This window comes from Haliotis rufescens, unplaced genomic scaffold (genome assembly GCF_023055435.1).
Source record: "Haliotis rufescens isolate VD_foot unplaced genomic scaffold, xgHalRufe1.0.p SCAF_11, whole genome shotgun sequence".
Taxonomy (NCBI): Eukaryota; Metazoa; Mollusca; class Gastropoda; order Lepetellida; family Haliotidae; genus Haliotis; species Haliotis rufescens.
The window spans coordinates 2815248-2839037 of record NW_025963791.1 but is presented as its reverse complement, the minus strand read 5'-3'; positions in this window follow the sequence as shown (position 1 = coordinate 2839037).

Below are 23790 nucleotides of genomic sequence, written 5' to 3'. Positions count from 1 at the left end.
CCCTACTGCTACTGCTGCTAATTTAACTAGTCTTGCTACTACTGCTGCTACCTTAACTATCCCTACTGCTACCGCTGCTACTTTAACTAGTCCTACTACTACCACTGCTATTTTAACTATCCCCACTGCTACTGCTGCTACTTTAACTAGTCTTGCTACTACTGCTGCTACCTTAACTATCCCTACAGCTACTGCTGCTACTTTAACTAACCGTACCACTGCTGCTGCTACCTTGACATGAATACATGGGTGTAGTGTAGCTTTTAGAAAAGGGCTTCATATGTGGGGAATCATCTGGTCTTTGGTGTCTTGAACAAACGCATTCAGTATACCCCACCGCACTGTCTAATAGGGGACGAAGACCTCCCATCTCTTCACCTGGAACCTGTTTAGTTTAGTATGCTGTCGTCATGCTCACCCTCAAAATATAACGTTTGCTTGAGTAGTATATGTTCGCTATGCACATAAACGTGTAATGATAATTATGTAGTGACGAAACTAAAACCAATTCAATCAGTCGTTGAATACTCGCTTTCATGATCCAATGACTTTTTGAAGGATATTGCCCACTTCGTCTGACACAGAGTGCACGCCACGTCAAGGCCCTCCCCTGCGATACACACTTAACATAATTGGCTGTAGTTTTAGAATGAACTTCTGGCCTTGTAATCATCCACTGTCTGGCTTTAGTCATCACACTGAGTCCCGCCTGTCAACTCCTCTGTTTGGTCATCCATGTTGATATTGAAACACTGCATGCTGTTTTTCCTGCTCACCTCATTGTATATCCGGACACATTAGCTTAGATAGATAGACGGGATGACGTATTGACTGTGAACTATGGACGTCTTGTCAATGGAATCGCCGTAGCTGTCCTTCAAGGATGCAAGATAACTGCAGACTGAGGGAGATTAGCCACGAAGACCCAGACCTGACCCAACTGGCATATGAATAAACTGTTCATTGGACATTGGAGATTTGACTTTGTTCATGTGTAGTTACTTCATTTGTTCTTGAAAGCAAGAATACTTGTCATGACCTTACCCTATTGACGTCAGTCATTTTGAAATAACCCTTGACACTGTTTAGAAATGATTGTAATAATCTCGAATGGGGATGGCGAAATAGATGTGTGTTTTCCTGAATATTGATAATGTTCAAGGACAGTTTCCTATCCCAACATATAATGTCCAGTGATTTATTAAATGAAAGGTCTGGGATAAAGATTGTATAATGCTCTTAACTTGATGACATTAACCATTTTTGTGATAAAAGGTGGTTCCAAATGGTAAATGGATACGCGAATCCCAGTGAAATGTATGCCCAGATTCACTTTTGGTTTGACGCCACTTTGAGCAATATTTCAGATTGTCGACCTCGTGCGAGCTTCTTGTGGGAGGAAAGATTTGACCTAAATAGTGAACTCGGGCATGGAGCAGACAAACCGAATATAAAGGCGTATCTGGAATTCAAACTTGCAGCCATTTGCACAGCAAACCTCAGGATACTGGGCAACTGTGTTCCCTGTCTTTCAAGGAACTGATGATGAAATTGCTACATACTTCAGAAAGTCAGCTGAACAATGTTGCCAAAGCAAAATGTAAGCCGTACAAGAAACTCTATTAAAATATATGCCCAAATTGTTTGCTAAAACCTTATCTCGATTATATCGTTTCATTTGACAACGGCATATACTACCGTGAAACGTTTCCATTTGTAGACGTAAAAGCATCGGCATGTACATCTATTTCACAACCACCTTTTCACTCTTCGTATATGCACTATGCGGTTGGAATAAAGACGAAAGAAAGGCGAACACAAACCAACACACGAATGTAAACGAAATGTAAAAAAAGAAACACGGAAGAACACGTTCAGTCTGCTGTGCATTTGTTTCTTTATCAACTGAGGTTCGAGCACATGTGCTTCTTCAGGACGACTGACGAGTGAAGAAGTGGCATCTAATGATGCAGTTCAGGCTCAAAACCAGTGCGCCCACTTTAAAACGTGTCAGGTTTTTATACTGAGCATGTACTTCATGAGAAAAGACTTCAAGGTTTTATGTGTTTTTTGGTTCCCTTTTTGTGCTAAACCTTTAAGTTTATGTTTGACTTTTCCATTCCTTGAAGGGACTCAGCTGGGTGACAGAGGTTAGATGTGTGGAATTTCACAGTCTACTCCTGACAGCCTGATTTAGATCGACAGTGAATTTAGAAATGACTTCAATAAACGTATATGCCGGTGTACACACCAAACCAGACCCGGTCTTTACGTTCATACCTTCATAAATGTAAACCATTTTGAACTCAATTCTTAATTAACTTAGTCAACAATAATAATTTCAAAAACTTCTTATATGCCATGAGGACAAAAAAAAACTGTACACAAGAATACGAAATCAATGGAACCCCAAACCGCCCACTCTATTATCAGCCAATCAGGGAACAGGGCGTGGCATAATTATAATTATCATAATTTATTGATTGAGGGCAGGCCATAATAATAAATACTCATAATATGTGCATGTGTTAGGTACTTACATGTATTACCCCGGTCAATGGATCAGTGTGCACTTAACAATCATTCTCAGCTACCTGGGGAGTATACAACGCAAGCTGCCTGTGAGTCGCTGGAAGGTTAGAGGCCATATTGGAAGCTTCTTCTTTATTTCTTTAGGCTAAATGACTCACAGGCGAAATTGGAAGCAGGCCAATTGGGGATGCACCACACTTTTATTTTGGTTAGCCAATCAAATGCCATGGATTTGCAGTCATACAGTACCGCATGTGCTATTTTATCACCTAATTTGTCAACCAACCGCGAGCACAATGGAACGTGGAAGAGTGTGTATAATTTCTAATCCTCTTTATTTTGCAGATTAACTAATACCTTCAGTACAATCTCTTCTTCATATGATTAGGTCAGTTTACTCTTAAATACACAATGTCACTCACCTGAGAGAAAGTTGTATCTAATTCGGAGTCGGCCTTATTTACAGGTGAATCTACAACACCTGCTCTCGTTATCATAATGTTCAATTTCAACCTGCCACACCTCCCGTGAATAAACAGTTATGCAGTTGTTGCAATACTTAGCCTATATATACATATTTTTGTAGACACACTAATTACATATTTTAGTTAATTGTGGATATATTAGGCACGAAGACACAAAACACTTATGAAAGATGAATTGGTGCCTTGATATACAACAAGAACGAATCTTCTCCGCGATCCTGATGAGTATCATCGTTTAATGGTTCATTTTGTTACATATATGTTTGGAGGCGATACCAAAGGAACCGCCCAGCATACACAGACAATGTCGTCCGTTTGGCGTGAACTACCACCCCACTTACCCACTCTGTCAGTAAGAGTTATGTAATCGGCACACAAATAACTTTGATACCATGTCAGTGTGGAAGGAGTTTGAATTACATTCGTCACTTGCCACAGAAATCCTCAAAGTATAGTAACATTCTACAAGGCCACTGCCGTTCAAATGACCTAGTGATGCATGTACCATACAATCCTCCCTATCACAACTGTCGTTTAACTGTCTTTTTCAAAATAATATTTGTAAAAACATCGTTAACAGATTGACGATGTCGTATACAGTCCTCTAATTTGAGTAAGAGTAAATAAGACAACTGGAAGATCAACTGGGTGTAACATTCCTTATATCAGTTAACGGTCCTGTTTGTGAAAATATGCCCTGGCCACAGACAATAAAACCAAATACAATATGTCTTGACACAATCTGATTAAGCAACATAGACATGCATAAAAGGTATAGAGAAAATAGTGGAAACAAATTGAAATACGAGGGCTGGCTGAAAAGTTCTAAGCCTAAGTGGGATATCTCAATCGGATTGAAACAAACTTTTGCCACCAACAAGTACAATAATTTAATGAATCATAGGCATAAGAACTGCAACTGTAGTGTTATTATTGTCTTTGTACCAGACCGTCATGTGAACCTACCCATTGAAATCACCAGCAATGGACAAAACTGGCTATAGGGCAGTCATCAAGTACCTGCAACTGAAAGGGCTAACTCCAACACAGATACATGCTGACATGGTCTCCACTTCAGGGGATGATCCCCTTTCCTTTTCCACTGTAATTATAAAGAAGTGGGCTGCGGAATTCGAGCGTGGCAGAGAGAGCCTTGACGATGACCCGCGTCCAGGGAGGCCTTCAACAGCAATCATTCCGGGAACATAACCCGGGTGCATAACATGGTGATGGCTGAACGACGATTGATCACTCGACATATTGCCAGTGTTGTGGGCATCCCTCATGAGAGGGTTGAGCACATTATCACCAACCAAAGTTTCTGCAAGATGGGTGCCAAGGCTCTTGACATCGGATCAGAAACGTTTGAGATTCCTGACGTCCTGTGACAATTTATGCCGTTTTGAAGCAGATACCGAAGATTATTTGGCCCGATTTGTTACTATGGATGAAACCTGGATTCATCACTGTCAACCAGAAACCAAAATTCAGTTTAAAAGATAGGAAGCATACGGAATCACCAGCCCCCCAAAAAGTCAAGTCGGTTCCTCCTGCTGGGAAGGTGATGTCTTCAGTCTTTTGGGATTCCAATTCAAGGGTATTGTGCTGATTGACTATCTTGAAAAAGGCCAGACTATCAATGGAAGATATTATGCTGACCTAGTGAGACAGTTGCGTGAAGCTATCAAAGCTAAGCGACAGGGAATGCTCACTAAAGGAGTCCTGTTCCACCAAGACAATACTCCTGTTCACAAATCGGTGGTTGCCATGTCAGCGATCCATGATTGTGGCTTCGAACTCGTTGACCATCCCCCTTAGTCACCCGATTTGGCCCCGTCAGACTTCCACCTGTTTCCCAAAATGAAAAAGGAACTAGCCGGTCGCTAGTAATGAACATTGTTTGATCAAGGTTACAAAATTCAAAGCTTTGCTGCAATTTTCAAAATGATTTTGATAGACATGTGGGGATCATTTCCAAACTGATGTCTGATGCAATTACCTATTTTGACCATATCATGTTCTCGTTTTCTTTTCAACAGTGTTCGGACGAATGCCACCGCTGGGGCAGCATACGCTCAGGTTTTCGCGAACACGTGATGACTGATGTTACGTGATGACTAAAATGTTTTTATATGAGCGGACAGCAACCCATCTGATGGAGATTACTACGTCGTGGAGCTATCTGTTCCAAGTGTATTAATAACAGAGAAGAAAACGACAAACTCGTGACGAATGTAACCGAGCTGTCAAGCAAACCATTTAATGTCTTTGTGTAGCAAAAAAATAAATAATATAAATTCTATATTCTCTGTGGCACCTTTTCTTGTGATTCTTTTTATCCTTCAGTTATACTGACACCCTCTTTGACAGATCTGGCACTGATATGGTGTAGTCGGCAACAATCTGTGATAAGATATAACCGTTTTATCAACGTCATTGCTGTTTAACGAAAGTAACCTTAACGTATTCCGTACATGCTGTCTTATATTGATATATCACTATTGTGATAAATAAATACACGTAGTACCATATACAATGTCGTTGTCTATGGTATCAAACGTGACCATATGCCAACAAGCGTCAATAGGTCTGAATATGTTGACAATCTGATTAACACTAAGTCTTGATCATGAAGAACATGGTGTCTGTGCCCATGTAACACTGTTTGAATGCATTTATGTGCAACCACTTTTACAAACAATACATTATGCCAGATTTAACGTGATGAACATGGCTACCAAAAACACGTGCACATGCCCGAAGGCAACCAGCGCATGTGCAATACATGACAAGTAACAGTCAATGTGGATATAAAATGGTTTAATCCAGATGCAACTTAAAAGCACTCTTGGAATTTCAAAATGCGTTTTTTTTTATCTCTAATGCGACGTTTTACTCCTCAATTGTGAGTATAATTATATAATCCAAAGTGTTTTTCTTTTTACCATTTTGCATCTTCCCAAAAGAGTGTGGCCAAAGACAGTACGGCGACAGTCCTGTTCAAGATTGGTTGTCAGTCCGCATGAATTCATGTTACTCATCTGTGTGAATATCGACGGAACTGTCTAATGTGTTGGAGGGTATCCAGTATCAAAATGTCAACGTCGGTGACCAAATGAATAACTTCAGTGAGAGATTGAGACTGATCGTATCCCTCTATATGACTATGAGAAGTAAGTTCTCTGTATACAATCCCATATTCGCACTGAGTTTGCACAAGTTACCTGTGCTCGTGGTTGTTACTAAACATCGAATGGCTTCGCTAAGTGGTAAACTTCTAACTCTGCATTACTTGTATCCCACACTAAGCTGACACGCCTTGATATAACTGAATTACTGTTCAAGTTTTACTCCTTCCAGACTAACTGGGAATGTGGGTAGTCTTGTGCTTTAAGGGCTCGCTCGTCATGCCGGAGGCCCGAATCCGATTTCACACCCGAGAAGTCCATTTCTGGTGGGATATGGCTAGAATATTGCTAAAAGCAGTAATCATACACACCCACTCATTCACTCTTTACCTGACTTTCGGAACTTCTGGTGTCATTTTCACCGCTGTTTTGGCATATACACCAAATGGAATCTGTTTTGGCGGATAACCGAAACTGGTTATTCTCTGGCGTCGAAGTGTTATATAGATCTCTGTCTACTCCACACTATACATACATGTATGTTTACACTGCGTTAACCTTGAGGAAGTTAAACATCATCAAAGACTCCTGTTAACATGACAAATGTACGGATCTGTGGCCCGGATATTAACCATCCGTCATTGTCATTATCATTTACAGTCATTGCCACATAAGAATAGCATCGTTTCCCTATATAGAAGTTAACCTTAGCAAGGCACTTAATAAAGAACCACCAATGGACCGTGCTGATTCCAATCAGGTTTTCCAGGAATCGATCCTGTTTCCCAAAGCCCAAGTAATGTTTGATGATATCCATACCGAGACTACAAGGGCATTTAATACTCTGAACGAGTACTTTAAGTTATCCTATAAGTGCCAAGATCCAATTGCGGATGAATTAATGATATCATATCAGCCGGTCAGTTCACAGACGTTATCATTACCGAAACCTTGGTTGTGCCATAAAGGCAATGGCATGTATCTTACAAATGGAGACTTGTTCTCACAGCAAGAAACAGCCTTTCCCCTGGTGTTGTCAGTAAATGACACACTGTTAAGAAGACCATCGTCCTCAGTTGCAAGCTTTAGCTACGAAAACACTCAAATAGCATAAATTATATATTTTAATTGGCGAATTCTACATATTGTCGCAAACGTAGTTTGAAATTATAACGTTGAATTGGAACATGGTTATTGTGACTTATATCTTTAACGTATCATTCTTAATACTACCACTATCTCAGTACCATTGTCTCCCAGTACGACCCACCCAAACTACTATATTTGCTATCTTGAGTATGTTACATTGTACAATGTACGTCTGCTGCTGGTTCTAATATGCAACTTTAACTAGTTCTACTGCAACTGCTGCTACTTTAACTAGCCCTACTGCTACTGCTGATTCTGTAACTAGCCCTTATGCTACCGATGCTACTTTAACTAGCCGTACTGCTACTGCTCCTACTTTAACTAGCCCTACCGCTACCGCTGCTACTTTAACTATCCTTACTACTACTGCTGCTACTTTAACTGACCCTACTGCTACCGCAGCTATTTTAAATGGCCCTACTGCTACTTCTTTTACTGGCCCTAATGCTACTGTTGCTACTTTAACTAGCCCTACTGCTACTGCTTCTACTTTAACTAGCCCTACTGCTACTGCTGCTACTTTAACTGGCCCTACTGCTACTGCTGCTACTTTAACTAGCCGTACTGCTATTGCTGCTACTTTAACTAGCCCTACTGCTACTGCTTCTACTTTAACTAGCCCTACTACTACCGATGCTACTTTAACTAGCCCTACTGCTACCGCTGCTACTTTAACTAGCCCTACTGCTACTGCTGCTACTTTAACTACCCCTACTGCTTACGATGCTATTTTAACTAGCCCTACTGTTACTGCTGCTTCTTTAACTAGCCCAACTGCTACCGATGCTACTTTAACTAGCCCAACTACTACCGATGCTACTTTAACTAGCCCTACTGCTACTGTAACTGGTCCTACTGCTACTGCTGCTACTGTAACTAGCCCTACTGCTACTGCTACTGCTGCTGCTGCTGCTACTACTGCTACTTAAACTAGCTCTACTGCTACTGCTGCTACTTTAACTAGCCCTTATGCTACTGCTGCTACTTTAACTAGCCCTACTGCTACTGCTACTGCTGCTCCTACTGCTGCTACTTAAACTGGCCCCACTGCTACTACTGCTACTTTAACTAGCACCACTACGCTACAGTTGCTAATATTACTATCACTACCGTTACTGCTGCTGCTTCCTTAACTGATCCTACTTCATCTTCTATTTTACTAACCCTACTGTTTCTGCTCCTGATTTGACAGTTAATTATGATAACATCCTACATATTCTGATTATGCTACTTAACAATAATCATATCCCATGTGTTCAATCAGGGATATATATTATGTATGGACAAATTACTTATGCAGAATTCATTTATTGGAGGATATAAATATATATCCTTTCAAATATATTTTATTTAGAAGAAAAAGGTCTCAGCATGCAACACATTCATCCTTGTCGTGTCAAGTTCCATAACAGAAAACTCGTACACTACTTTAATGTATCTGATAAGAGCCATGACGTCACAGTCGAGATGTCTTATCTGAGATGAATTAACGATTAGTTTGCACTCGGAAGCAGCAGCAGCAGTAACAGCACGACATCGTCTGTGGAGACATCTTCTGATCAAAGATAAAACAAAAGACTAGTCCGAGTCAGTCTCAACAGCAGCAGTAACAGCACGACGTCATCTGTTGGGACATCGTCTTGAAGACAAGTTCTATATGTTTAGCACCGAACATGGGTTTTTCTTTTAAAGTCTGCTGTTCAGTGTAAAGTATTGACGTCTTGTGACAAACACATTGGAATCGTTTGAGTTAGTCTGCGACTGTTCACGAGGGATGTAACAAGAGGTGTAAATGAAAATATAACAAGGTGTTACTTTCTTGCTGAATAGAGTAGAAAAGAAATGTTACAATTTCTAAAGTGTGTAAAGTATTGACGCCTTGTAACAAACTAATTGGAGCCGTTGGGAGTTGGTCTGATGGGATTCTCGGGGGATGGGACACTCGGGGGATGGGACAATGTACGTGCAATTGGCTGCAAAGAAAATATGAAAATAAAAAGACCAAGTGTTACTTTGTTGTTGGGCAGAACGAAATAAAATGTTTAAATTTCCCTTGACATGAATGCCTGGTTGTAGTTAAGAATTTGGAAAAGAGCTTTATATGTGGAGAATCATCTGGTCTTTGGTGTCTTAAACAAACGCATTCATGATACCCCGTCGCCCTGCCTAATATGGACGAAGACCTCCAACCTCTTCACCTGGAACCTGTCTAGTTTAGTATGTCATCGTACTCAGACGGCGTCTCGTCATTTAATTCTGCATGTTCTCTTTGCACGCATACGTGAAATTATATTTATTAAGTGACGCAACCAAAATCAATCCAATCAATCGCTGAATTATTCGCTTCCATGTTCCAATGACCCTTTGAAGGATATTGCCCACTTCGTCTGACACAAAGTGCACGTCACGCCAACGCTCTCCCCAGCGATACGCACTTAACATAAGTGGCTGTAGTTTTAGAATGAACTTCTACAGTCTTGTAAACTTCCCCTGTCTGGTTCAACACTAAGTCCCGCCTTTCAACGCCTCTGTTTGGTCATCCATGTTGATGTTGAAACACTGCATGCTGTTATTATTCCTGCTCCACTCATTGTATCATCAGACAGTTAAGCTTCGATGGATTGACGAGGTGACGTGTTGACTGTGAACTGTGAGAGTTTTTGTCAATGGAATCGCCATCGCTGTCCCTCAAGGATACAAGATAACTGTAGCTAGAGAGAGATTGGCCACAAAGACAGTTTCATATCCATACACAACATGTCTAGTGATTTATGAAATGAAAGGTGGGAGATAAAGCTTGCATAAAACATAAGGACATTAACCATTTTTATGAAAAAGATGTTTTCAAATCATCAATGAAATGTATGTTCAGATTCTTTTTCGGTTTAACGTTGGCCCGAACGTTATTTCAGATAGTCAACCGCGTGCCAGCTTCGCGTGGGAGGAAAGATTTGATCAAACCCGTGAATACGTGAAAGGTGCAGACAAACCAAATATGAAGGCGTATCTGGAATTCGAACGTACTACCATCTGCACAGCGAATTGCGACGCCTGCGACTACTCAGCCACTGTGTTCCCCCGTCTTTCAAGAAACCGATGATAAAATTACTATATAAGTGTATATATTTCAGAAAGTCAGCTGAACACTCTTGCGAAAACTAAAAAATAAGCCGCTCAAAGAACCTTATTAAAATATCTGCCCAAATTGTTGCTGAAACCTCATCTTGAGTATTTCGTTTCATTTGACAAAGGCAAATGCTCCCGCGAAACGTTTCTTAGTGTATTTTGTACATGTAAAAAGGTGTCATTAACATGTAATTCTATTACACAACCGCCTTTACGGCCCTCGTATATGCACTATGCAGGTGGAATATTGACAACGGAAAGGTCACAAACCAACACACGAATGTAAACGAACGTAAAAACAATGGAAGAACACGCGCATCCTGCTGTGTTTCTTTATCACCTGATGTTCGAGCATTTGTGAAGAAGTGGCATCTAATGATGCAGTTCAGGCTCAAAACCACTTCGCCCACTTTAAAGGGTGTCAGGTTTTTTACTGAACATGTACTTCGGTTTTATGTTTTTTTATTCACTTTTAGAGCGAAACTTTTGACTTTGTGTTTGATTTTTTTCATTCATGACAAAGGTTAGACGTGTGAAGTTTCACAATCTACCCATGACAGCCTGATTTAGATCGACAGTGTATTAAGGTGTGAGTTCAATACTTTTTTAGTTTATGGGGGTATAAAGGCAAATCCCGGTGTACACACCAAGTAAATCCGAGTGCGTCGTATAAATAACATTTTGCGGTCAATTCTTAATTAATCAACAATGATAATTTCACAGAAAACTTGTATAGAAATGAAGACAAAAACGCTGTTCACAAGAGTACGAAATCAATGGAGTCAATGGAACCCCCAAACCGCCCACCTACATGTATTATCGACCAATCAGGGAATCGGGCATGGCATTAGTACTTAATTCGTAATGGTGGGCAGGACACAATTATAAAATAATAATAATAATTGCACTTGTTAGGCACGTATTACGGCGGTCAATGGATCAGTGTGCACTTAACAATTATTCTCAGCTACCTGGGGAGTATACAACCCTAACTAGAAGGTTAACAGCCACATTGCCATCTCATCCTACCAGGTATGCCCCAAAATGTGTCTTGGATTGCCAATTAAATGCCATGAATTTGTCAGTATATACATGGTACCTCATGTGCTATTTTATCACCTAACCAACCGCGAACATACTGGGACTTGGAAGAAGGTGTGCTGTTTTCCCTGTGTGCAGGAAGAATATGTCTGCACATTATAACTAGACACAACCACGTTTCTGCACGGGCAAAACCGTATTTCCGACAGTGAATCACATGGAAACAAAACGCTTTATCTCTTTATCCTGTACGAACAGTAAATAAATGCAGCCGTAAAAGAGAACATTTCTTACACTTGAATATGTCGCTCTGAAAATGCGTTCAAATCATTTTTGGAAGATTTGCCAAGGACTTATCGATTTTGAAGTTATTGAACATTGCCAAATATATCAAAGATAACATATTTAACGTCAGGGTCAGATTGATTATAGGAACGAATTCAGTTTGGTTTTTCATTGGTCTTGGAGAGTTTTCTCTGTTTGGATTATTATGTTCTCGAACTAATTATTGAATATTGTTTAACAATGATTTTAGTTTGAATTAATCCCACGACAGTGCTATATACCATACAGTATTAAATCAGTAAACCGCAACACTATTCAAACAAAAAACAGGCTTGTAAATTCTTTAACGATTTCATAGTCTCTTTGACAACGATCATTTGTTATTTCAACTAAAAGCTACACACATCACTGCATTGGTGTCAAGGACAATTTTGACATTTCTAAACTTTCACCACATATGTCGGGCAACATGTCAAAGTTTTACAAAGTTTGAGGTACAATCGAGAATGCACTTTCTCAGAAGATTTCAAAGGGCGCCATACGACAGGGTTACAACATTCAAAGTCTTAGTGAAATGTTGAAAATAGTTTTGGGTAGGCATGTAGGGGACATTTCCAAAAATAATGTCTGATGCAATTCCCTATTTCGACTTGTACCTATCATGCTCCCGCGTTCTTTTCAATTGATTTTGACGAATGCCACTGTTGGGCCTGCGTACTTTTCGCGAACACGTGATGACCACAAAATGTGTTAAACTTTTGATATAAACAGAGTGTAACCCATCTGATGGAGATCACTACAGCTAGGTCGTGGAGCTATCTGTTCCAAATGTATTTTGCAATGGAATCAATTCTTTGTTACCGCGATTGTCACATCTATCAATATTTATTATCTGCCCTAAAACAATTATCCCGGAGTTCCAAAATGATTGTCAGTTTTGATGATTCTTCTGAAACTATGCTTTTCTTATCATATGAAGATAACAATCAAATCAAAACTTCAAGAAGTGGGACAATCAATAACAGAAAAAACAACAAACTCACGACGAATGAAACAGAAGTGTCAAGCAAACCGTTTTATGTTTTTGTGCAGTAAAAAATAATGAAATGCCTCGTTTCTATATTCTCTGTGGCACTTTTTCTTGTGATTCTTTTTATCCTTCAGTTCTACTGACGTTGATATATATCCTCTCTGACAGATCTGGCAAAGTAAACTAACTCCTAAATCGATATGGTGTAGTCAGAAACAAAGCTGATAAATTGCTGATTACAAGTTCACAGAGCAAATTGTCAAGTTTCCCAACATTCTCTAAAATATGGCGGCATAAGTTATAACTTAGCACATGCAGTGCCATATATGCTGTCGGTGTCGGCATTACATAAAAGGGCGCCTGTCATGCTGTCAGGAAAACCTACTAAAGCTTCGGATAATGAAAGACAGTCTAGCACTGGTAACTGTGTTTAACTAGAATTGAACAACAAAAGTACAAAAAAAGTTCTTGTCTATATATTTTCTTGAAATACCCGTTTAGTATAAAAAGCTGAAAATCGTTGACGTGTGTGCACTGGATTTGAGCCTGAAATACAGAAATCATTAGATGCCAATTCTTCACTCGTCAGTCGTTCAAAAGAAGCACATGTGCTCGAGTCTGATTTGCTTTAGAAACAAATAAATAGCAGCCTCCACGTGTTCTTCCACGTTCGAATTTGTGTTTTTCGTTTAATTTCGTTTGTTGCTGTGTGAGCGATTTTCTTTGTCTATATTCCACCTGTACAGTGCATATACGTGAAGGTTGAAAAGGTGTTTGCATGCTACATTGACGATGTATATGTAATTGCCAATGTTGAAACAATTACAGTATGCAGTATACAAGAATCAAAGTACATTCATTAACGTTGTAGCGTTTCTGCATACATAATTATTGTAGCGTTGAACAATATTCTAGAGGGCAGCTGATGGGGAGGTTAAGAAAACTACAATACAACTTTTACCCTTACTATGTTACAATAGCCAACACAAACCGGAACCTTTCAAAGTATACAGATATCCAAATTCTAAATTGTGATGTTTAATTCTTACATTTGTTTGTTTGTTGTTTAACGCCTCACTCAGCAATATTTCAGCTATATGACGCTGGTCTTTAAATAATCTTGACCAGACAATCCAGTGATTGACATTATGAGCATCGATCTTAGCAATTGGGATACGATGACACGCATCAACCAAGTCAGCGAGTCTGACCACCCGGGCCCGTTTGTTCCCTCCTACGACAAGCTTGGGTTGCTGAAGAACAATTCTAACCTTGATCTTCACGGGTTTTGGTTCTTACACAGTTATAACATTGTTTAATTGACTTTCTGATATTTGATAAGTTTCTTGAGTGGCTCTGGACACGAATGGTCCGTGGCCCCGCAATTCGCTGTGTTGATCATCCTAGGTTCGAATTCAAGATGCAAACAGATATTTGACTTTTCAGTTCCAGAACTGTGCTTACGATTTTCAACATACTTACTTCCCACATGAGGCTAAACCGCGTTGATGTATCTAACATAAAGTTTAAGGTGGAGTCCAACCAATGCAAATTTGACATAAGAGGCTCAGATTAAGTCAGCCATAGTCACAACGTATTCTTGGTAGTTTAATTCACCTTTCATGTGACGCCAGCGTACTTTCTAGCCTATCACACCTGGTACACATCATCATAACAGTAAAATATCCACTCCATGGTTTCCATGTGCTGTTTCACACACCTGTCCTCATATACATTGTACATGTCGCAGGTATGGTGACCCTCGCATCCGGACCACACATCCACAATCTTTAATTACAATCAGTCAGAATAGCCTCATCGGATATGTCAACATGTCATCAATGGAGTATGGCTGCGACAATTATCCTTTCTTTCAATTACAGAAGGTACGAACCAAATCTCATTTGCCGCTGATCCATTGAGGCGAGCAGGAATAATAACAGCATGCAGTGTATCAACAACAACATGGATGACCAAACAGAGGCGTGGAAAAGCAGGACTGAATGTGTTACCTGGAGCCAGACAGTGTAGGCTTACAAGACTAGGGGTTCATTCTGAAACCATAGCCAAATATATTAAGTGCGTATCGCTGGGAAAGCCTTGGCGTGACGTCCAATTTGTGTCAGACGAAGTCGGCAGTATCCTTCAAAAAGCCAATTAAGGATTGTCTGTGGATTTTTTTCCCGGTTCATTGAGGTTCCTTGTAATTAAATTTGACAAGACAAACCAAACAATTGTGTGTATCAAAGCAGAATAAAACGATGAGATTGATTAACATTCTAGGTGTAGGAATACATACTGTGGCGTGACATGAACCATGGGATTGTTTGATTTATGCACATAACTTGACACGCCCGCAAAGTCAGAAGCCATTCATAGGAGAGTAGAATCAAAACACAAGTCATGGGACCTGTCAATCTAGGCAAGAGGCAAGAAGAACTGCAGAAGCCGGACTGGAAGAAAAATGTCCTAGAGAAGGCGGCTGTTTCAAATAACATGGTCACTTACCGTCAGATTAAAACTTAAGTTCCCTGAGAACGGGAAGACATAGATTGGAAAATGCGGGTTAGAAATGAAACCCGAAAAACCGAATGAAATTTGTGGAGCGAGCGGAAAAGAAACAGGCGAGCCAGCTGTTTCTTTCCTTCACGGCCTTCGGTCACAAAGGGTAGATTGAACAAGGAATATGCATGCATTTCGCTAAATGTCCTGTGCGAGCAGAAAGGGAACTACCTCGACTGTAATTTTCAATTTGGGATTCACCGACATTCCGTATAAAAAGTAGTTCGCTTCGGTGGTCGTGGCTTACTTGACCAATTCAGCTAATCAGAATGCAGGAATTACAATGAACACAACGAACATTTTATTATTTGATCATGAAAACGATTATTCAACGATTGATTGGGTTCTTGACTTCCATAATAGCGTTGTACATGCGTTGCAAAGCTAACAACTTTAGTGCAAGATGAACAGGTACAAAAATATCCAGACAGGCTACTAGTTAGATATTCAAAGTCTTCGTCCAAATACGTTTGGGGCTGTTGGGACGGTTACAGCGTTTGGTCGTTATGCTGAGGACCATGCGTTGTGTCCCCCCAAATACACTCACTCACTGAACCATATAACGTTTTTTTTAGCTCCATTGAAAAGCCCAAAACGACTCGTGTGTTTGTACTTATATTATGTTCAAATTGCCCTTACTTACACTTTATGTCGCTCAGCTATCGACAGCTGTGCTGCAGCTATCAAGTTTAAAATGACAGGGGTTCATTCAAAGGTTCATTGATCACGTTAAATGAATAAGATTTGATTTTTTATATAAATGCGTAAAAAGTTTAAGTTTCTACGTGTTTGTCTTTAAATTTCTTCACAGGCAAGCACCAGCGTATTTCTCGGAGCTCCCTCCTGAATACGTATACCCACCTGCTAAAACTCTCAGACCATAAGACCAAGCTTAATTCCCCCAACACAGGACACATTTAATAAATCCTGCCTAAAGACAAATAATAAGAAAACATTAAGGATCAACTTCTGGTTAATTGCATTTATTGTTATCCATAAAGCAGAACGTTTTCTTATTTACTTGTCAACTAATAGAATGACAATTAACACCTGCCGAAAGACATATCTATTCACAATTTCCTACTCATAAGCGTTTCTTGTCCGTGTACAGTCCTACTCAACCGAAGTCTATTCGTGGAAAGAGCATGCTCGACTGTACCTAACAAATTGTGAAATGTAGACTCCAAAGGGTGGAGCTATTGTTTAATATTGCTTCAATTCATATATGATTTGAAATAGTCACTTCATCTACCTGACATAATTAATATAAATTATCCGCTAACAAATGTTATATTTAGAAACAATATCTGAATGAAATCCCAACATGCCACAGTTTGTCTTGTCATAGCATCGTCGTTGACAAAAGGCTTCCTACAATGTTTGAAAGGACCTGCTAGAGGGATGACGTCATAGTCGGCCTCTCTGAAGTAAGATCTAAGACAGGTCAACGATTTAATTCATTTTCATTACCAGCAGCAGTGTTAGCGCGATCAAGCCTGTGGAGACATTGTCTTGAAGACAGGTTCTGTATGTTCGCTGCCGAGTCGAACAAAGTTTACTTAGGGTGTTGTTCAGTGTAAAGTATTGACGTCTTGTAACAAACTCGTTGGAGCCGTCATTAGTAGGTCTGGGATGATTCTCGAGGGATTTCACAGTAGGTGTAGACGGCTGAAAAGAACGTTTCGCAACCAAAACGACCAAGTGTAACTTTCTTGTTGAGTGGAGTAGAAAAGAATGTTTTTGGCAGGGTTCCATGTAGCTTTTAATTGAACAAATAGAAATGTTTTTGTCAAGGACAATATTAACCCGTAAGGGAAAATGAAGCTTTCTTTTAATTCAAAAACGTTGTAGATACGTACTAAGTTACTACATAATCATATATGTAAAGGGTTCATTATCCTTTAACATATCGTAATATTAATGCAAGTAAAATATTGCAAAATACAACCACTGAACATAAAAAAATGAAGGTAACTATTACAATAACATTTCTACATGCAGGACAATCGATAACAGTAAACACTGCAGACTAATGACGAATAAAAAGTGTCAATCAAAACCGTCTCAATGTTTATAATAGAGGTTTAGAAAAGCAACAACATTTAAATGGCTCATTTCAACATTTCGTCTGACACATTTTCTTTTGATACTATATATCTTCCTAGTGACGTTGAAATATATCCTCTCGGACAAATCTGGCGATGTAAATTTACCTTAAGAGCGATGTGGTGTTGTCAGCAACAAATATGTCATAAAATGATAACCGTGTCTTCAATGTCTTTGCTGTTAAATAAAAATAACCGTTATATATTTCAAAAATTCTCTCTAATATTGATGCATCACCATAAGTGAGAAAATCGCACACGCAGTACCATATGATATGTCGTTGTCGAAGTAGGATTTTGCCAGAAATGTCCTTCTTCAGTGCCCGTGTTTCCTGATTGGGTGTCTGGATCAGGATATGGGGAAATCTTCTGATGATAATCATTTTAGAAGTATTTCTCACGGTATTTATATCGATTTTAAAGTAAGTGAACGTTATATCAGAGAGAATATATCTCACCGTCACTACAGGGTCAGACTGAATATCGCAAGGAAACATTTAAATGTTATTCTTAACTCCACAAAAATGAAATAGTGTTTGATTGACACTTCAGAATAATTCCTCACCGCTTTGAGGCGTTTTCTCTGTTATGATTATCCTACTGCATGGGTTAAATTTATCTTTTGGACCGCCGCCGTGGTCTAATGGTAGAGCGTCCGCCCGGAGAGCGGAAGGTCCGGGGTTCGATCCCCGGCCGCGTCATACCAAAAGACGTTAAAAGATGGTACTTGTTGTTACCCTGTCTGGCGCTCGGCATGAATGGGCTAAAACAAGGAGTGGTCGGCTCGGAGTCAGTATACTGTGTCTGAGTGGGGTATTCATGTTAAACTGCGACATGGTTTCTCAGTGAGCTAGCACTATAAATCGGCATCAGTCCGGACTAGTACAAGCACACACACACACACACACACACACACACACACACACACACACACACACACACACACACGTCGCTCTATAAGTGCAATTATCTTGGACGCGACGTTAAACCCCATTTCACCTAACCTCACCTTAGTTGTCTTTGAACTACTTACTGAAAATTGTTGAACAATGATTTTAGTTTGGATTGATATCATGACAATGATACTTACTGTAAAGTGCTAAATCAATAAGCCACAACACTATTGAAACAAAACAAAACTTGTTAGCCTCCTCGACAACGTTTTTTTAACTAAAAGCTACACACATCACTGCATTGGTGTCAAGGACAATTTTGACATTTTCTTAAAGAGTAAACTTTCATCACACATGTCGGGCAACATGTTCACATTTTACAACTTTTGAAGTACAAGTTCTCATTTTGACTTGTACTATATCTTCCCGTGTATTTTCAGGTGAACAATTGACTTGCATGCCAACGGTGGGGCAGGACATGCATACCTTTTCGAACACCTGGTATTATTAGTTGATAGTGATTCATAAACACATGGTTATGAATAAGTCGGAATCGTACAAAAGACTATGCTTTTAGAACGGATTGTTTTATGAATATGAAAGTGGTTATTCTCGCTTTTATTTAAAATTACAACGCAGAAAGCATTTATTTTATGGACAAATACTTTTTATTGTATAGTCCATGTAGTCTTTTATGAAGACTTCAAAGTGCGCCAAACGACTATTGCTCAAAGGTCGTTTGATCAAGGCTACAAAATTCAAAGCTTTGGTAAATTTTCAAAATGTTTTTTTTGGTAGACGTGCGGGAGAACATTTCCAACAAAAATGATGTCTGATGCAATTCCCTATGTTGACATTTACCAAATCATGTTCTTTTCAAACGTGTTTGTGACGAATGCCACTTTTGGGGCAGTGTAGACTCACGTCTTTCACGAACACGTGGTGACTAAAATGTGTTTTAATCGAAACAGACCAACAACCCATCTGATGGAGATTACTACGTCGTGGAGCTGTCTGTTCCAAGTGTATTTCGCAATCGTACTGATTTATTGTTACCGCGATTGTCACATCTATCATTATTTATAAACTGCTCTAAAACAATTATCCCGGAGTTCCAAAATGATTGTCAGTTTTGATGATCCTTCTAAAACTATGCTTTTGTTATTATATGAAGATAACAATCAAATCAAAACTTCAAGAACTGGAACAATCAGTAACAGAAAAAAACGACAAACTCACGACGAATGAAACAGAAGTGTGAAGGAAACCGTTTTATGTTTTTGTGCAGTACAAAATAATGAAATGCCTCGTTTCTATATTCTCTATGGCACTTTTTCTTGTGATTCTTTTTATCCTTCAGTTATATCGACGTTGAGATATATCCTCACTGACAGATCTGGCAAAGCACATTAGCTTCCAAATCGATATCGCGTCGTCATAAACAAATTTGATGAATTTGTTGTCATAATTCCACAGTGGAAATTGTCAAGTTTCCATAATTCTCTAAAATATGGCGGCATAAGTTATAAGCACCTGCAGTGCCATATACGCTGTCGATGTGGGTATTACATAAAGCGGTACCTGGACCATGCTGTCAAGCTTCAGATAATAAAGATGGTCCTGCGCTTGTCATCCATCTGTGCTCACTCACGGAATGAAAAACAAATTATTCTAAATGGTAACACTGTCTAACTAGAATTGAACAACAGAAGTAAAAAAAACCTTAAGGTCTATATACCTTCTTGAAATACCCGTTTAGTATAAACATCGTTGACGTGTGTGCACTGGATTTGAGCCTGAAATGCAGAAATCATTAGATGTCATTTCTTCACTCGTCAGTCGATCTAAAGAAGCACATGTGCTCGAGTCTGATTTGTTTAAGACAAAATGAATAGCAGGTTCCACGTGTTCTTCCATGTTCGATCTTTTGTCTTTTGTTGTTTGTTTGTTACCGTGTTAGCGATTTTCTTCGTCTATATTTCACTTGTGTAGTGCATATACTTGAAATTTGAAAAGTGGATTTGAGTATTAACAAATATATGTTTTTATAATTACAGTATATATATAGAATTGTGGAAACAGACTGTGACGGCAAGAATCACATGTACAGTACTGATACAATCACCAATTCATACATACATCCATTTTTCGTTGACACAAAACATGTAGCGTTGTAGCAACATGCATAAAGGTTGTAGCGTTATTACATGCATACATGTTATAGCGTTACTATATGCATAAACATTGTAGCATTGAACAATAATCTAAAGGGAAACTGACTATGAGGTCAAGAAAACTACAATTGAAATATAATTCTTGCTAAGGTACAATAGCCAACACAAACCCTGAACCTTTCAAAGTATACAGATATCCAAATTCTAAATTGTGAGTTTAATTCTTTCATTTGTTTGTTTGTTGTTTAACGCCACACTCAGCAATATTTCAGCTATATGACGGTGGTCTGTCAATAGACGAGTCGTGCCTAGACAGATCAGTGATAGACATCATGGGCATCAAGCTTCGCACTGGGGATACGATGACATGCATCAACCAAGTCAGCGAGTCTGACCATCCGATCCCGTTTCCTCGTACAAGCTTGGCTTCCCGAAGAACAAATCTATCTATCTATACAGATTTGAGTTCTTGCATAAAGTTATAACATTGTCTAATCAACTTTCTGATATTTAATAAGTTTCTTTAGTGGCAGTAGACACGAATGGTTTAGTAGTCTAAGGCTCCGCAATTAGTTGTATAGATAATCCTAGGTTCGAATTCCAGATGCACCCGATATTTGACTTTTCAGTACCAGAACTGTGCTTACGGGTTTCATAAATACATACTTCCCACATGAGGCTAAACCGTGTTGAAGTATCTAACATAAAGTTTATGGTGGAGTAAAAGCAAACAAATTTGGCATAAGAGGCTCAGATAATGTCAGCCATAGTCACAACTCATACTTGGTCGTTTAATTTACCTTTCATATGACGTCAGTGTAGTTTCGTTGCAAGCCTATCAGGTATACCCCAGGTATACATGATCATAACAGTAAAATATCCACTCCATTGCTTCCATGTACTGTTTCACACACCTCTCCTCATATACCTGTCGCAGGTATGGTGACCCTCGTATCCAAAGCACACATTCACCTTCATGTTCCATGCCACCACCATCTTTAATTACAACCAGTCAGAACAGTATCATCAGATATGTCAACATGTTATCAATGGAGTATGGCTGCAACAATTATCCTTTCTTTCAAAAACATAAGGTACGAACAAAGGAATAAATATGTATCTTCAAAGATATTTCAATGCCCAAATGAACACTTTATTCATAGGCAAGTGGGGCCAGGCCTGGCCCTTCATGGCCAATCCCCATCTAGCTGCAGTTGTCTTGCATTCTTGAGGGACAGCTAAGGCTATTCTATTGACAAAGACTTCCACAGTTCGCAGTCAACACCTCACCCCTGTCAATCCATCGAAGCTAATCTGTCCGGTGATAAAATGAGGTGAGCAGGAATAAGAATAGTTTACAGTGTATCAATAACAACGTGGATGGCCAAACAGACGGGACTGGCGTAACTCACTGTGATGGCGGAAACCAGACAGTGGGTGATTACAAGACTGTAGAAGTTCATTCTAAAACTACAGCCAATTATGTTAAGTGCGTATCGCTGGGGAGAGCGTTGACGTGACGAGCACTTTGTGTCAGACGAAGTGGGCAGTATCCTTCAAAGGCTCATTGGTACATGAAAGCGAATAGTTCAACGATTGATTGGACGTCTTGGCTTTGGCAACAGTATTGTACTTGCGTTTAATGCAGCAAACGTTTCAAAGAGAGAGTGAACTTGGTGACACGCCGTTGGAGGACGACATTATCCAGAGAGGTTTGTTTAGATCTTTCATGTGCTTCCATAAACGTCTGGGGTGGTTGTGATCCTAGTTGTCATGTTCAAGACCATGTGACCTTTAGCCGTGATAATGCTGGACTATTGCTAAAACCAAATTCACTCACTCACTGAACCATATAAGGCTTGTTGGATCCATGGAAAACCCATAAAGACTCCCGTGTTTTAACGTATATTATGTTAAATTGTCCTAACATACACTATATGTCGCCCTGATGACAGTGCAGCTATCAAGTGCATAACATCAAGGTTTCATTCCAAGATTCACTTTTCACGTTACCTCAAATGAACCAAGCACCAGCATATCTGTCTTCTCCGAGCTCCTTACTGAGAACCCTCCTGATGGAACTCTCGGATCACAAGACCGAGCTTTATTATTAGATTAAAATAAACATGCAGCACAGAGGGTTTGGGTGATTCTGGCACAGGCTGGTTAGGCTCATCATCAACCCCCTACACGCAGCCCAAACAGCTCCCAGGAAGCACTGCCTTGTCAAACCCACCCAGAACTTTCCGGAGAACGTGAAGACTCCCCAACACTGCAGCCTTCTGCATTACCCAAATTGTCAGAAGGACTGTATTCCTGGCAGCAAACCCGGGTACTCGCCCAATGTCATTCAACAGATTGTTAGGTACCAAACCTAAGCCACCGAGAACAATGGGGAGTCGGACAACTTGGTACTTGGGATGCAAGAGTGACATTTCGAAAGGACCCGTGAAGATCCGGGGTAGAATAGGTCTTCAGCAACCGATGTTTGCCGTGAAAGGCGACTATGTTTGACGTGAAAGGCGACTAACGGGATGGGTGGTCAGGCTCGCTGACTTGGTTGATACATGTCATCGATCCCAATTGCGTGGATCGATGCTCATGATATTAATCACTGGATTGACTGTTCCACACTCGATTATATTCAGACCGCCGTCATATAGCTGGAATATTGCTGAGTGCGGCGTTAAACAACAAACCAACCAAACATTTGGAAAGCGATGTCAGCATATTTGCCATGTTTTTCCTGAATCTTGTCAATCACATTAGTATCAACAGGAATAGAAAATTCAATGATATAAATGATTTCATTGGATTTATCAAAAAGGACAAGATCAAGTTTATTGGCCTTGATAGATCTGAGGCTGTATACGGGCCTATTCCAAAGAATTTTGTATTTATCATTTTCCAGGACGCCCTCTACATATTCTGGGTCGTACCATGGATGGACGTCTGTGGCAAATTTTTAACAAAAAGATCGAGCCACTCCATCATGTCGCTTTAGATTCTGTGTTTGTGCCAAAGCTTGGCATCAACTGACAATGTGTTAGACAGTCTCATTAAATTCATTGCAGTATGTACATTTTCTATTTACATTTTAATGCAAAATCACACACTGACGGTTTCGAGTGGGGACTGGAAGGCCTTCCTGTTTCACCTTTCAGACCAGACGACTTCATCCACGCGAAGACCTCGTCAGAGCTGATTATATATGGCATTTCTCTTGGCTGACATTCAAGGTTGTTATTATTATCATTATGTGTGAGTGAGTGAGTGACTG